Below are 14104 nucleotides of genomic sequence, written 5' to 3'. Positions count from 1 at the left end.
ATTATGGGTTGGAGTTTAAGGTTTAGGTGTTAGGGGTTAAGGGTTTAAGATTTATGTTTTATGATTTAGGGTTTAGAGGATAAAAATTAGGGGTTTAGGGATTATGGTTTGTGGTTTAAGGGTTGAGATTTAAGATTTAGGTGTTAGGGGTTTATATTTTATGATTCAGTGTTTAGGGGATATGGGTTAGAGATTTAGAGATTATGGTTTATAGTTTATGGTTTAAGGGTTAAGTGTTAGGGGTTAAGGGTTAGGGTTTAGGATTTATAGTTAATGTTTTATGATTCAAGGTTTAGGGGATAGGGGTTAGGGATTTAGAGCTTAGATTAATTAGTATTTTTAATTTATATATTAAATAATTTCTTATATAATTGTAAATGAAATAATATTAATTTTAATATATTAAAATTATGATTATAGTTTAAATTTTAAAAAATTATATAAAAATTTTAAAATTTATATTAATTAAAATTTCAAAAATTGATATGAATTATATAATAATTAAATATAAAATTGTAAAAAAAATCAATCATTAGTAGTGTTTAGACAGAAAATGCCATTAGTATGTGTTAAAATCTTTTAAAACAACGCCATTTCACTACAAGAATTTAATTCCACAAAAGTTATACAATTAGTCACGTTTTTTTATAAGCGCAGCAAATATTGCAATATCAGTTTGACTTAAATGGCATCTTTTTTTTTTGTGGTCTGTTGTTCTAAGTCTAAATCTCAGCCCCCGACTCTCCTTCCGTCTTTCTCCTCTCCTGCAAATCCCTAGATCTTTCACCCCTTCAACGTTGTTTTCCGGCCTTCTGCTCGCTGCAAGATCGCTTCTCGTTTGGGCTGACTGGTAAAAATCTCATCACCTTACCTAATTTCTCCGTTGACTGGGTATATGGCTGTTCCTTTTTCTCTTTGATTTTTTCTTTCTTTAATGCTTGCTTTGTTTTTTCTTTCTCTTTAATTTCTTCATTGCTTCTATTGCTATCTGTAGGGCACAACCCCGATTCTAAAGCTCGTGCGAAATTAAAAGCTTCTCTTTCAATCTCACAAATTAGGATTTTCCGTAACAAAATCCCTTATTAGTGTTTCCCTCCCATTCTTCAAGTTTTCGAGCTCGGTAAGCTCTCTTTTCTTCTTCTCCCCCCCACCCCCCGAAATTTTTGTATACATAATCACCAATATCTTCTTTTCTTTTAATGCTGAATGTTTAAGATATATATATATATATCTTAATCAATCAACGTTTTTCTCCATATTTGCTTTGAGCATTCCTGCGTTATAATAACAAATAGTTCTTTGCAAATCTGTTTTTCTCTTTTGCTGGAATCTCTTATTGTATTCCTTCTATTTCTATATCTTATGCCTTTTGGTTCAATTTCTCATTCCTTATTTTCTGCCTTTTTGTTTTTCTTCCCTTTCCCCCTTTTGGTTCTATAGTTGAATGTGATAGAGTGTAATTTTTGAACCCGTAAACCTAACTTGAGCATTCTACTTCAATCATGAAATTTGTCTCTGCCTCTGCATCATTTGTCTCTGCTTCTGTATCATTCATTACTTCAATTGTTAAGCCATTAACTTGAGTTAAATTTTGACAAATTTCTTCACGGTAAATTGCTCTACCTTCCTATATGACAAGGTAATAGCTTTGTCATCTCTTTGATGAAGATGAACTTCAACTCTTCCAAATTCATAGCCATAAAATGAAAATTTTCCCCCACTGGGATCAAAATCAAGATTCATGAATATACATGATTTAGAGGAAAATAGTAAGTTTTGTCAAAATAATTTAATTGTCAGAGTGAATAATTTGCAGACCACCAATCATAATAATGAAAATGATATTATTAATTCTAGAATCACCTTATTTCACTAATTAAATCAATCAATTCAAACTAATAATCTGAATATTTCATTCATAAATCATTATTGAACATTTGCCTAACTTTTTTTTTTTTGTTTCTAAAATTTACAACTTTGAATCTTATAGTTTCCCCTTTCACACTCATGACAGCTTTCGTTATATATAACTTCCAGGTTTATTAGAGTTTTTTTTTTTAAAAAAAAAGAGATTCATTTACGATTTTGTCTTTAAAATTAAAATAAATAATATCCGCTTAAAATAATATTTTAAAGTTTCTATTTTAAAATATTATATAATTTACATAACTTACATAAATATATATCATATCAAAACTTAATATTTGATTTTAATATTTAATATTTTTAAATTTTTTTAAAACTTATAAATATTTTTTATCAATATAATAATTTTGATCATTATTTAAATTTATTTTAATATAAAAATCAAATTACTATTTTTTTGATATTAAAAATGTTTGATTTTAATATTTAATATTTTTAAATGTTTTTAAAACTTATAAAATATATATCATAACTTACATAACTTGCATAATTTATATAACTTACATAAATATATATCATATCAAAACTTACATAACTTACATAATTTACTTAACTTTAAAGAATTGAAAAAAAACTTGGGATCTTAACTTAATAACTTATATATATCATATCATAATTTACATAACTCACATACATACATAATAACTTATATATATATATCATATCATAACTTACATAACTCACATAACTTACATAACTTATATATATCATATCATAACTTACATAACTTATATATATCATATCATAACTTACATAATACATAAATATATATCATATCATAACTTACATAACTTAATTATACTTATAAATAAACAACTTACCCGTGTAATTTATTGTCAACTTTAGACTTCAAGAACTACGAAATGGGCTACAAACTTTTCTAAATTTTGCATTTCAAAATGCAAGCCAAGAGAATATGATTCTTTGCCTGTGTAAAAAGTGTGGCAACACCAATTGGCATTTTCGTAAAGTTGTCTACGAACATCTAATTGTTGATGGGTTTATTCGGGGGTATAAAAAATGGATTTTCCATGGAGAGTGCACACCAGTAGAATCTCTTCGACGATTAATCTGGCTTATCCTCATAGTGATTACCATCAGTCTGTTAGAAAAGATGACATGGAAGGTATGTTGCGGGATGCATTTAATATGCACAATCATGGTTTGCAATTGTTTTCACCCGACTTTGTTGCATCCGATGATTGCAATCTTGGTGGAAATGCTTTTACCGAAATGGGAAGAAGTGTAACACCCCCTACCCATATCCGTTGTCGAAATAGGGCACGAGGCATTACCGGAGTTTACTAAACATTTTCAATAATTTTGAACCATTTATTATTCATATTCTGAAAATAATCATAACGTCCCTCTATTGGGCTCTCGAAGCCAAAAACATTTATTAGGAACCTACTGAGATTAAATCGGAATCATAGGAAATTTTTCGCAAAATCCTAAATATATATATATATAGATTTTAATTTTTTTTTATTTTCAAATTAGGTGCAGGGTTCATACGGGGCGTATCATATAACAAATTTTTTCATAAGAAATTGCATAACTGAAACCTTTCCACTCTTTCATAAGCTCAATTATATTTTCATCTAAGCACTTACCATTCCAAAGCACCTTATAATTAAACATATTATCATTCAATAGTAATTTGGCACTTGCCTAAAATTCAAGCAACAACATTGGTTAGCGTACTTTAATATTGACAAACTTATTTTCTCGCCATGTCTCACTTAAATTTATTACTCGTCTTAATACACATAATTTTTCTTAGTATCAACGTATCAAAGATAGTCTCATATTTACATGTCATGATACATATCATTTTCTTGTTGTTTCTTCTTAAATATAAATTATTCAATTCATTATGACAATATTTCATGTACCATAATTTGTTTTAGATTTCAATGTATATTTATTCCAGTAGCAGTTCATAATCTTGAATATGCATAATTATCAGACAAGTTTCACATACATGTATTTTCCATGTCATATTTTAGTATATCAAATAATTATCATTTCTATGTATTTCAAGTTTAATTTCATGATTTTAAGTACTTATCATTTTTCTATTTTTATCCCGTTGAATTTCTCGAAATTTTGATGGATTTTCAGGGGGGACACTTTAGTGTACTAATTCGGGTCCGTCAATTCATATTCATGTGCGCACATTTTCCAAGAGAGTACACTCCCGCGAACCTCATTTCTTACAGTGGGATTACCAGTTTAGGCTAAATCTCCTGTAATATAAACCATAGAGTATTGTCTGGATTACCAGTTCAGGCTAAATCCCCTGTAATGACAATTACTCTAATGAGCTTGGATTTGAATTACCAATTCAAGCTAAATTTAGACCCTAATTTGGATTACCCGTCCGGGCTAAATCTATTTTTCACATATTTTTCGGGAGGGCTATATCAAGATCACCCATCCGGACTAGATCTTTTTCACACATATTCTTCGGGAGGGCTATATCAAGATAGGATCACCCATCTGGGATAGATCCTTTTTACTGTCAATTTCTTTTTAGAGATCCATTGAATTTTCCTTCCATTCAACCGAGATTTCTTCCCCTTTTTATCAAATATATCAATGTTTCATCAATTTTAATATAATGAACATTCAAATCATATTCACATCAATAACAAACATTTTAAGCATTTAACAATATAATTCAAGTTACACGAACTTACCGGGTTAAATTGTAGAAATATCAAAATTTAGGGACATTTTGGTAATTTTCTATTTTTCTCGAATTTCCACCCAAATCTTGATCTAAATTAATATTTCATTCAATTTATTAATTTAAATGATAAAACAATTCATTTCATGCAATTTGTTTTTTTTTTTATATTTTTACAAAATTACCCTTAAAATTTTACTTTTATTCAATTTAGTCTCTGAACCTAAAACATGTAAATTAGCTATCTTAAATTAAACTCATATTAGTTGAATATTCACATATATTATTTTTCCTCCTCCTCCACTCTATTTCACATCCTTGATATATATATTGCCACTATTTACTTGTTTACTCATAACAACTTGTTCACTTGAGTCATAGTCACTAAATTAATTATATCTTAAGCTACAGGACTTCGAATTGAAATTCGTAAATTTTATCTGAAACTAGGCTCATATATTCTTACCATAAAATTTTCATAATTTTTGGTTTATCCAATAAGTACAGTTTATTCTTTAAAGTCATCCATGTTCTGCTGTCTGACAGTTTCAACTCTTCTTCACTAAAAATTAATTATCTCATTGTATAGGATTCGGATAATGTTCTCGTTTATTCTTTTTAAAAATAGACTTATTAAGGATTCTAAACATATGAATTATAACTCATAATCATTTTTGTACAATTTTTAATGATTTTCCAAAGTCAGAACAGGGAAACTCGAATTCATTCTGATATTGTCTCACAAAAGTTATATCTCATAATTTATAATACCATTGATTACACCATTTCTTCTATGAGAAACTAGACTTAATAAGTTTTAATTTCATATTTTTTTCATCCTATAATTCAATTTCCACGATTTATGGTAATTTTTCAAAGTTAACCTACTGTTGCTGTCAAAAACTGTTTTAGTGCAAAATGTTGATTACTAAATTTATAACACCCTTATTCTCTTTCTCTATAGTATTTCCCATCACTTTCTCTTATTTTTCTTCACTAACATATCAAGAACATAGAACCTTATATAATAAAACCCTACATTAACATCAATTTCATACTTTTTCAATAATATCAAACTCAAAAATATATTGAAATCTTGATGTTCTTACCTTGTGCTATTGATTTCAATCTTTAACTTGATTTTATCTCTCCTCGAGCCTTTATTTCTTGAATCTAACTTGATATTCTAGCTCCCCATAGTCTCCTTATCAAATTTCTCTCTTGGTGGCTATGGAAATTTCTTTAAATTTTAAGTGAAAATGGTGAATTTTTGGTGAGAGGACCAAATTGTAAAGAAAGCAAAGCTTTCTTTCTTTCTTTCTTCTCACGTTGGTTGCATGGAAAAGATGATGAATTCTTTTCATCTTTCCTCCCTTTTATATTAATCATTTAATAATAAAATAATACTAAAAATCTTAATAAAATATTAAATAAATAACATTTATCTAATTAATTAATAAAAATATCACCAACATCATCATTACCTTCTAGAGTTCTCTCTCTTTAATTGACCATTTTTCTCTTTATAATATTTTAAAATTCCATCCTTGAGTCATCACTTAATTTGGTAAAATTATGATTTAGTCCCTCAAAATTCTTCGCCTTTTTCAATTTGGTCCTAATCTATCCATTTTCCTTAGTTTCTAGGTCATTCCACCCTTAAAATATTTACACCTTTGGTCCTTCAATTTTTTAATATTTATACTTTAACCCCTTAAATTTTGAGTATTTACTCTTGGATAATAAAATTTTTCTCACTTTTGCGATTTAATCATTTCTTGAATTAATATGTCATAATATACTTCCTAATGTTGTCATTGTCGAAACCACTTTTTTGAAATTTGAAAAATGGGTATCGATTTTGAAAATGGGAATGGAGTCGCCACCGATATTTTATTAAGGTGTGATCGGTTTATCATTAAAATAAATTTTAAGTCTGCGAGTTTGAGAAAATAGGTCCAGGAGTCGGTTACGCACGAGGAAGGGTTAACACCCTCGTAACGACCAAAATTGGTACCGAATCGATTTTTTAATGTCTTAGTGTCGAAACTTTAAAAAAAAAATTTTAAAATACGATCATTTGAAAAGAAAATTTAGGTAAAATGTACTCATGAATTGCCATACTCAGTGAGTTAGAGCGTAACACTTCAATCATCAAAATTAAGTTTATCTCATAACTTTTAAAACCTATGCATTTTGAGCAGGATATCTGATTATTTAGGTCCAACGAAAAATTAAGACCTAGTAAATTAGGGTTTAATTTCCTGAAATTCCTAAACATCGAATATTGCCTTTATAAAGAAAATCCTTAATTCTGAATAGCAAAATTATTGGATCCAGTGAGTTAGGGTCCAACATTTTGAAATCCTGAAAAAATTTATGTTGATAATGGTGTGGTTTAAATAAAATGGAAACTTGATGATATAAATCCATCGAAGAGAGTTGAAGCCCAGTAAGTTAGGGCACAATTCTCTCGAGAACTATTAAACACCAATCCTTTTTTAGGAGTTTTGAAATAAAACGATTATAATGTTTTAATGGAATGCAATTCTTACAAATAATATAACAATATACGGAGCGAATGATGAATAGCAAATTACTTCTACAAATTGGAGCAACCACATATATAATACATCGACATTAATAATCAAATAAACTAATAATCGATCTTAGAAATAACAAAAAGAGAATAATTGATGCAATAATAATTTAATCCCAAGTAAACCAATCAACATAATCGAAATGATAAAAATTTTAAAACGTAGAATAAAATTTTAGAAATTACCAGTTACAATACATTTTATACACGTATATATATATTAAAATAATTCCATACATATTAAAATAATGTGTAAAACAAGTTAAAATGAATAATCTTCAAAGCAATTTTAAAAATAAATAACATAGAAAACAATTTAAAGTAATATGTAAAATGTTTAAAATAAATAATATGTCAGAAGGAATCTTAAATGAATAATATGCAAACAAATTTTTTTTTTAAAACGATAATGCATGATGTGCATAAAAACAATTCCAAATAAATAATATAAATATGTAGTTTAACATAAATAATATATATATTTAAAATGAATAATTGATTAACATAATTTAAAATACATAATATATAAAAAACTTAAAATAAATAATAACGATTTAAAATAAATAATATAAAGTTTAAAATAAATAAATACATTGCAAAAATAAAGTGAAATCTAACAGATTTGGGACTAAAGCGGAGCAAAAATGAAAAAGAGGGTAAGAATCATAATAAAATAACAAAGAGGACTAAAACAGAAATTAAACACATGTTCGGATGCTCAAATCCGATCAGTGAAAACGACGCTGTTTCCATGATTAAGATAAAAATAAAAAAACCCTAAACTAAACCCGATCTGCTCTTTTGAAACCAAAACCTAAGCACTCCTCATTTTTCTCATGCGCTGTTTATCGCCTCAGAACAGGGGCTTTCCGAATCCCATGCACGACTCCGATTGCGACGGAGCGAGCACGAGGCCGGTCACCAGGTACGTTCCTTACTCTTCTCCCTTCTTTTTCCTTTTTGAGCACGAAATAGATGAATAAAGAAGCAAAAAAAAAAACCAGAGAAAGAACACTGCAATCACATTTTTCTTTCAATTTTTTCTTTTTATTGATATTCTCTGTTTCTGATACAGTGTGTTTTTTTTACAATCTCCTAAATCGACCTTTATAGCCAAAAATGATAAAAGAAAATATAAAAAAACTACATTTTTCTTAATATTTTTGTCCTCTTTTGCTGTTATTCTGTGCTGCGTGGTTTTTGTTTGTTGCTTGTGTGCATGTACGACGTACGGTGTCAGAGACGTAGCACGTACGAGGGCCAGCTGCACGGGGGCGTGCGTGGCGTGGGAGAACGGCACTGGAGGTTACCGTTGCGGCGCTCGGCTTGCTTCATAAATTGTTTAGGGTTTTAGGTTTTTTTCTTTGCTTTTGGGCTTCGGTTTGTAACGGGTTTGGGTTTAGTTAGTTGGGTTAGGTGGTTTGATGTGTTTTGGGATTGGGTAAATTAATCGGGCCGGGCAAAAATAGGCTCTTACAGCTGCCCCTCTTTGCTCATTATTGTGTAACGGGAATGGAGCAAAGACTAAAAAGGGCCAATTTTGCCTGGTCATGCTAGACCTTGGTAGTTCTTTTTCTTCAAGAAACCTCATTCCATCTTACTGCATCTTCAGAGGTATAGGAACTAATGTTTCGATCCACTCCACCGCAACGTCAGAGAGATAGGATCTGTAACTTTAATCTGTTTAACTGCAATGTTGGGGGGATAATATTATCGACTTCAATCTGCTCCACTGCAACCTCAGGGAGATAAGACTTGCTTACTCAGTCAGCTCCACTGCAACCTCAGGGAGATAAGACTTGATGTGATCCACTCTACTGCAACTTCAGAGAGATAAGATCTATTACTTTAATCCGCTCCACTACAACTTCAGGGAGATAGGATTATCGGCTTTAATCTGCATCCTTACACTTGAAGATAAGATTCGTCGTCTTCGATAAGATCTGCAATTTTCAACCTATTCCACTGCTGGTCAGGGACATAGGGCTTATGGCTTAAATCTGTTTCCCTACTCCTGGGGAAGATAAGATTCGCCGTCTTCGATCTGCTCCGCTACTGCTTAGGGAGACAAGATCTGCAATTTCCAACCTATTCCACTGCTGGTCAGGGACATAGGACTTGTGGCTTAAATCTGTTTCCCTACTCCTGGGGAAGATAAGATTCGCCGTCTTCGATCTACTCCACTATTGCTTAGGGAGATAAGATCTACAATTTCTGACCTATTCCACTGCTGGTCAGGGACATATGACTTGTGATTTCATTGATCTGTTCTCTAGGGAGCATGACCTGTATAATTTGTTTATGAACTTAATTATGCCTAATGATTAGGATGTCATGATCAGAATGAATCAAATACTCCTAACTAGACGTGTGAATGGTGTTTGCATGAATGCATAATTTTATTTTTTCGAGAATGATCCCGCTTAGGTTGTCATTACTCGAAGTTTATCAAGGCTTTGATACTGACGTGCTACAACGTCTTCTCGCTTGACCGATTTCTTCAAAGAATCACTTAGTCAGATTGCCCCTCACTGTAAACTTCAAAGTTTAATCCATTAGGGCCCATAATTTATACCATCATTCTCCTACTGTAATTCAAGTGTAGAAATATGTGGCTTTTCTTCAATCTTTCTATCATAATTCAGGGATACAAGATCTAAGTCTGCTTGGTCCCTTACACCATTCGCAGGGTGTCGTACCAAAGACTTATGCGCAAAAGAAGGCTTTTTTTTCCGAGGTAACCTCTTCCTATTGCTTGGTGATCATTGCTTGCTTGTTTATGGCATATTGACAACAAAATCCAAAGAGAAAGTCTAAATTTAGACTCTTCCTTCTCAAATTTTCAACCTTTAAATTTGGTGTGTTCTAAACAATAGTCCTGTTTCAGGCTTCTATATTATTTAGAAACTTTTCAGAGTAATATGTAAAACTTCCTTTGTGAAATTTTATTAGTCCATTGATCATTATTCCAATGCAACATGCTAGCAAAAAGGGTCATAACAATGGATAAGAATAAAGTTGGTTTTAAGCATAGTTCAAAATGAATAAATTATCAAAAATAGTAAAGAAGGATAATTGATTGGGAATGTACATGTTGGAAAAGAAAAAGGTATTTCAAGAACAACAAATTTAATATAGATAATATGAGAATTGGATGCTTCGGATATCGCAGCTTGAACTTCTCTGTACAAACTTTCTGAAGACCATTCTAAGTTTGACATGTGTTTAGGAGATCTACAGTGCTTTGTCGATGCCCCAAGATGTCGCTTACCATTTCCTGTTGATTCAGGTATAACAAGATTACCACATGCCCCAATCTGATCAAGATACGAGTTGCTCTGATCGCCTCATGCCTCATTTTAATCAATATTTGAGCCGCCCTTTCGGGTTTTCAACTCAATTTCTCTTTGGCCTAAGGTGCCCTTTGTGAGTTTTCCCCTTAGCCTTTCCATTTTTACTTTTTCATTTTCATTTTTTCATTTTTCACCTTTTTTTTTGGAATCAAGACACCCTTTGCAGGTTTTCACCTTGGTCCTTTCTCCTTCAGGTGAGGTAATTCTTGACTGAATCTGAGTTTACAGGATTTGGTTAGTTTTACCATCTATCCTACTCAAGATCAGAGCTTCTCCAAAAAAGACGTTTGGCATCCATTTTCCTCTAAAATTCTTTTGTGTAAGAAGGATCTTTCTCAACATTAGGTTTCCCTTATAGAATTCTTTGAGACGAACCTTTTGGTTGTAGGCTTGCGTCATTTGCCTTTGATACATTTGACTGTGCTGCATATCTTTTAGCCTTTTCCTTCTGATCAGATTGGATTCATTCTGCCTCATCCAACTCTTAGCTCAACTAATACCTGGAGAGAAAAGATTTTCTGTAATGGGTAAAATTACCTCCATCCCTCCAACCAAAGAGAATGATGTTGCCCTAGTACAGATGTTCGACAAGCAAGAAGAGCAAATGGTAATTTCTCATGCTAGTCCTTGCAAGTCTCAGTCATTTTTGCAATTCATTGCAGTGATGAACTATGGTATCTGATTTTGAATTGATCACAGACCTCAGCTATCATACTAACAATCATGATATCTTCTTCCCCGTAATTCCATACCGGCATATGATGATATTGACGCATGAAGCAGCCTCTACCCGTTTGACAAAGTAACTAATGATCTCAAACATAAAGCAATGCTCGTTAGAAACCTTCGATGATGATGACGGTCATGCCCCATTTGCCTAAAATTTGAGTCGCCCTTTTCGGGTTTTCAACTCAAAACCACATTTGGTCACAAAGCACCCTTTGCGGGTTTTCGCCTTGGCCCCTCCTTTTCTTTTCTTTTTCTCCTTTTCATATATTTATTTTGACTTTAATTGATTTCTCTTTTTTGCTTTTGACTTTGAATTTGACTTTGATTTTTTCTTTTTTCTTTTTTCTTTTTGATTTTGATTTTTTTAAAATTTTTTTGATTGAATCTGAATCCTTTCGATCAGAATCAATGTTTTTATAGATAAGATTTCTCACTTTCATCTTGTATGCGTAAAACCTTCATTTCTTTCATAGAGCCTTGTGGGCCGCAACTACGACAGAAAACATCTTGAAGGGATGGAAACTTGACTTCAAATGGGCAAAGCTATGCTGACTCAACGAGAAAGGCATTGCCCCGGTAAAGAATTGCATCGTTCTTGCTGCAAAAATCGTGCTGTTGTGCAGGTTTCATTATCAGCGATTAACCCGGGTACATCCTGGTATGACCACACAAAGACATCTTTGAACTCTAGAGGTAACTGAACAAGGTCTTGCTTCGTCTTTGCAATCAGGTCAATTCTAATATTCACCAAGCTTACAATTTCTAATGATTCCTTGTGAGGTAGGATCGTCCATCCTCTTGTTCAACCATCATCAACAAGTACAGAGATAAGCTACGATCTATATCATTTTCAAAGTCATGATATCCTTCTGAACACATGCCTCGCTCAAAAGGAAGATCTGAGTCTGTAGCAGCGTCATTCATGTAATTGATATCTAGGGACCCATAATAAGTACCAAAGAATATACAAAAGAATGTATAAATTCATGAATAATTATTTGTACCATATGATTATGAATGAATGAATAACAATTTAGAAGAAAATTCAAAAAAATGAAAGAATCTGGAATTGTTTGTAAAGAATGAAAATATTGGCTTAGTAATAATTGCAAAGATGTATTTCATTAAAATAACAACGTTTAGACATGAGCCTATTTCACAAAGGAATTTCTATCATTTCTAGGCTAAAAATAACAAAAATGTTCTTAACATTACTCTAGATAAGCTTTAAAAACTATAGGGATTTCTTCCGCAGTCTAATTGTTTAGAACACTCCAGATTTATAAGGGTAAATATTTAACAAGGTCCTTTTTCATTTGTGTCTTCATATATGTCATTCATGTGAACGTTTCCCAACACCTCTTCATTCTCTCCATTATCAATCATGATTGGGTAGCGGGCTTTCTGCATTAGACGGGCGATCAAGCTTGACAATACCCATGTTGATGAGTCTTTCAACTTGCTTTTTGAAGGCAGTGCAATTCTCTATTGAGTGCCCCGTAATTCCCGCATGGTAGTCACATTGTACGTTCGCATCATACCAGTTGGGGTTTGGATGTTGTAGAGGTTTCACATGAAAATAGGAGACAACGTGTGCATCAAACAAATTTTGATACAGCTTTTTATACGACATCGGAATTGGTGTGAACTAGAGTTTCACAGTAGTTGGCTTCACTTTAGATTCTTGTCTCAATGAACCCTGTTGACTAGCGACCCCTTTACCCTGTTTAAAAGGACATTCTTTCTATTTTGGTGAGTAAAATCTAGGGATTCATTTGGGAAGAGATTGGAGATTCAAAGTTTTGCATTATGGTGAATGAAACTTTTGATGAGTTAAAGAAAAAACAAATGGTAATTATCATGCGATTTGTTGATAAAGAAGGATTTATATATGAATGATTATTAATTTGGTTCATGTGATGAAGACCAGATCACTAGCTTTGGAGAAGGCAATCTGTGAAGTTCTTTAATATTACTGCCTTTATGTGGATGATATTCGTGGTCAAGAATATGATGGTGCAAGTAATATGCGTGGTGAATGGAATGACATTCAAGCATTATTTGCTACAAACTGCCGATTTGCATACTATGTTCACTACCTCGCTCATCGTTTCTAGTTAACTTTAGTAGCTGCATCCAAGGAGGCTTTTCCTATTTGTTAATTGTTTTCATACTTGATTGGTGTAATCAATTTGTTTGCTTCTTTAAGCAAGCAACATGATCAATTAAGAAAATTGAGGCATATCATATTGCAGAGTTGATTGACAGTGATGAGGTTGAAACTAGAAAAAGGAAAAATCAAGTCGGTACTCTCTAATGTCCAGGCAATACTCGATATGTAACACCCTACACTCAACCTAGACGGTATGGCCGAATCTTGAGAAATTAAAATAACATGTTTAAAACTCATAAATTTAATTGTAGTAATGTAGAAAGCAATGTTAACGTTTGATAAATTATTTTCGAATTTTTAGGGAAAATACTCATTAAGATTATTTGTTTTATTACAGAAAACATTTGTGTGTAATCTTCGTCTTGCAACAAAATTTTCTAAGTTTTGAAATTTTGAAAACCGTGGCTTAATTTGTAAATAAATAATTTTGCAAATAGAAATATAATAGGACTTAATCTGAAAAAAAAAGTCAAAACGAAAAAAAAAGTCCAAAACAATCTACAGTCCGAAAGTCCTAAAAGTCATAAAATTCCATTATTAACATAAAGTTCATGTTAAACTGTTTTTTTGAAAGAGTCCAATCTCGAGTTCTCGTATGCCGACCGCCTAGGTTTTTTGATTACTTGAGAGGA

At 31.7% G+C, this 14104-nt stretch overlaps 1 long non-coding RNA gene across 4 annotated transcripts; it reads left to right on the top strand.

Moving 5' to 3' along the window:
• Positions 1 to 657: 657 nt before the first annotated feature.
• LOC107921202 (uncharacterized) lies at positions 658 to 13893 on the top strand. Of its 4 annotated transcripts, XR_005909330.1 has the most exons (5): positions 658 to 850; positions 995 to 1120; positions 8075 to 8142; positions 11773 to 11992; positions 12084 to 13893. It is a non-coding gene; the product is annotated as an uncharacterized lncRNA (long non-coding RNA). The 4 variants fall into 4 exon arrangements; XR_001690969.2 differs by lacking the exons at positions 8075 to 8142; positions 11773 to 11992; positions 12084 to 13893 and adding an exon at positions 4051 to 4385 and having other exon boundaries at positions 661 to 850; XR_001690970.2 differs by lacking the exons at positions 8075 to 8142; positions 11773 to 11992; positions 12084 to 13893 and adding an exon at positions 4051 to 4385 and having other exon boundaries at positions 665 to 891.
• The last annotated feature ends 211 nt before the right edge of the window (positions 13894 to 14104 follow it).

The sequence above is a fragment of the Gossypium hirsutum genome, chromosome D01 (assembly GCF_007990345.1).
Source record: "Gossypium hirsutum isolate 1008001.06 chromosome D01, Gossypium_hirsutum_v2.1, whole genome shotgun sequence".
Classification (NCBI taxonomy): Eukaryota; Viridiplantae; Streptophyta; class Magnoliopsida; order Malvales; family Malvaceae; genus Gossypium; species Gossypium hirsutum.
This window is presented reverse-complemented; position numbering and strand designations above follow the sequence as displayed.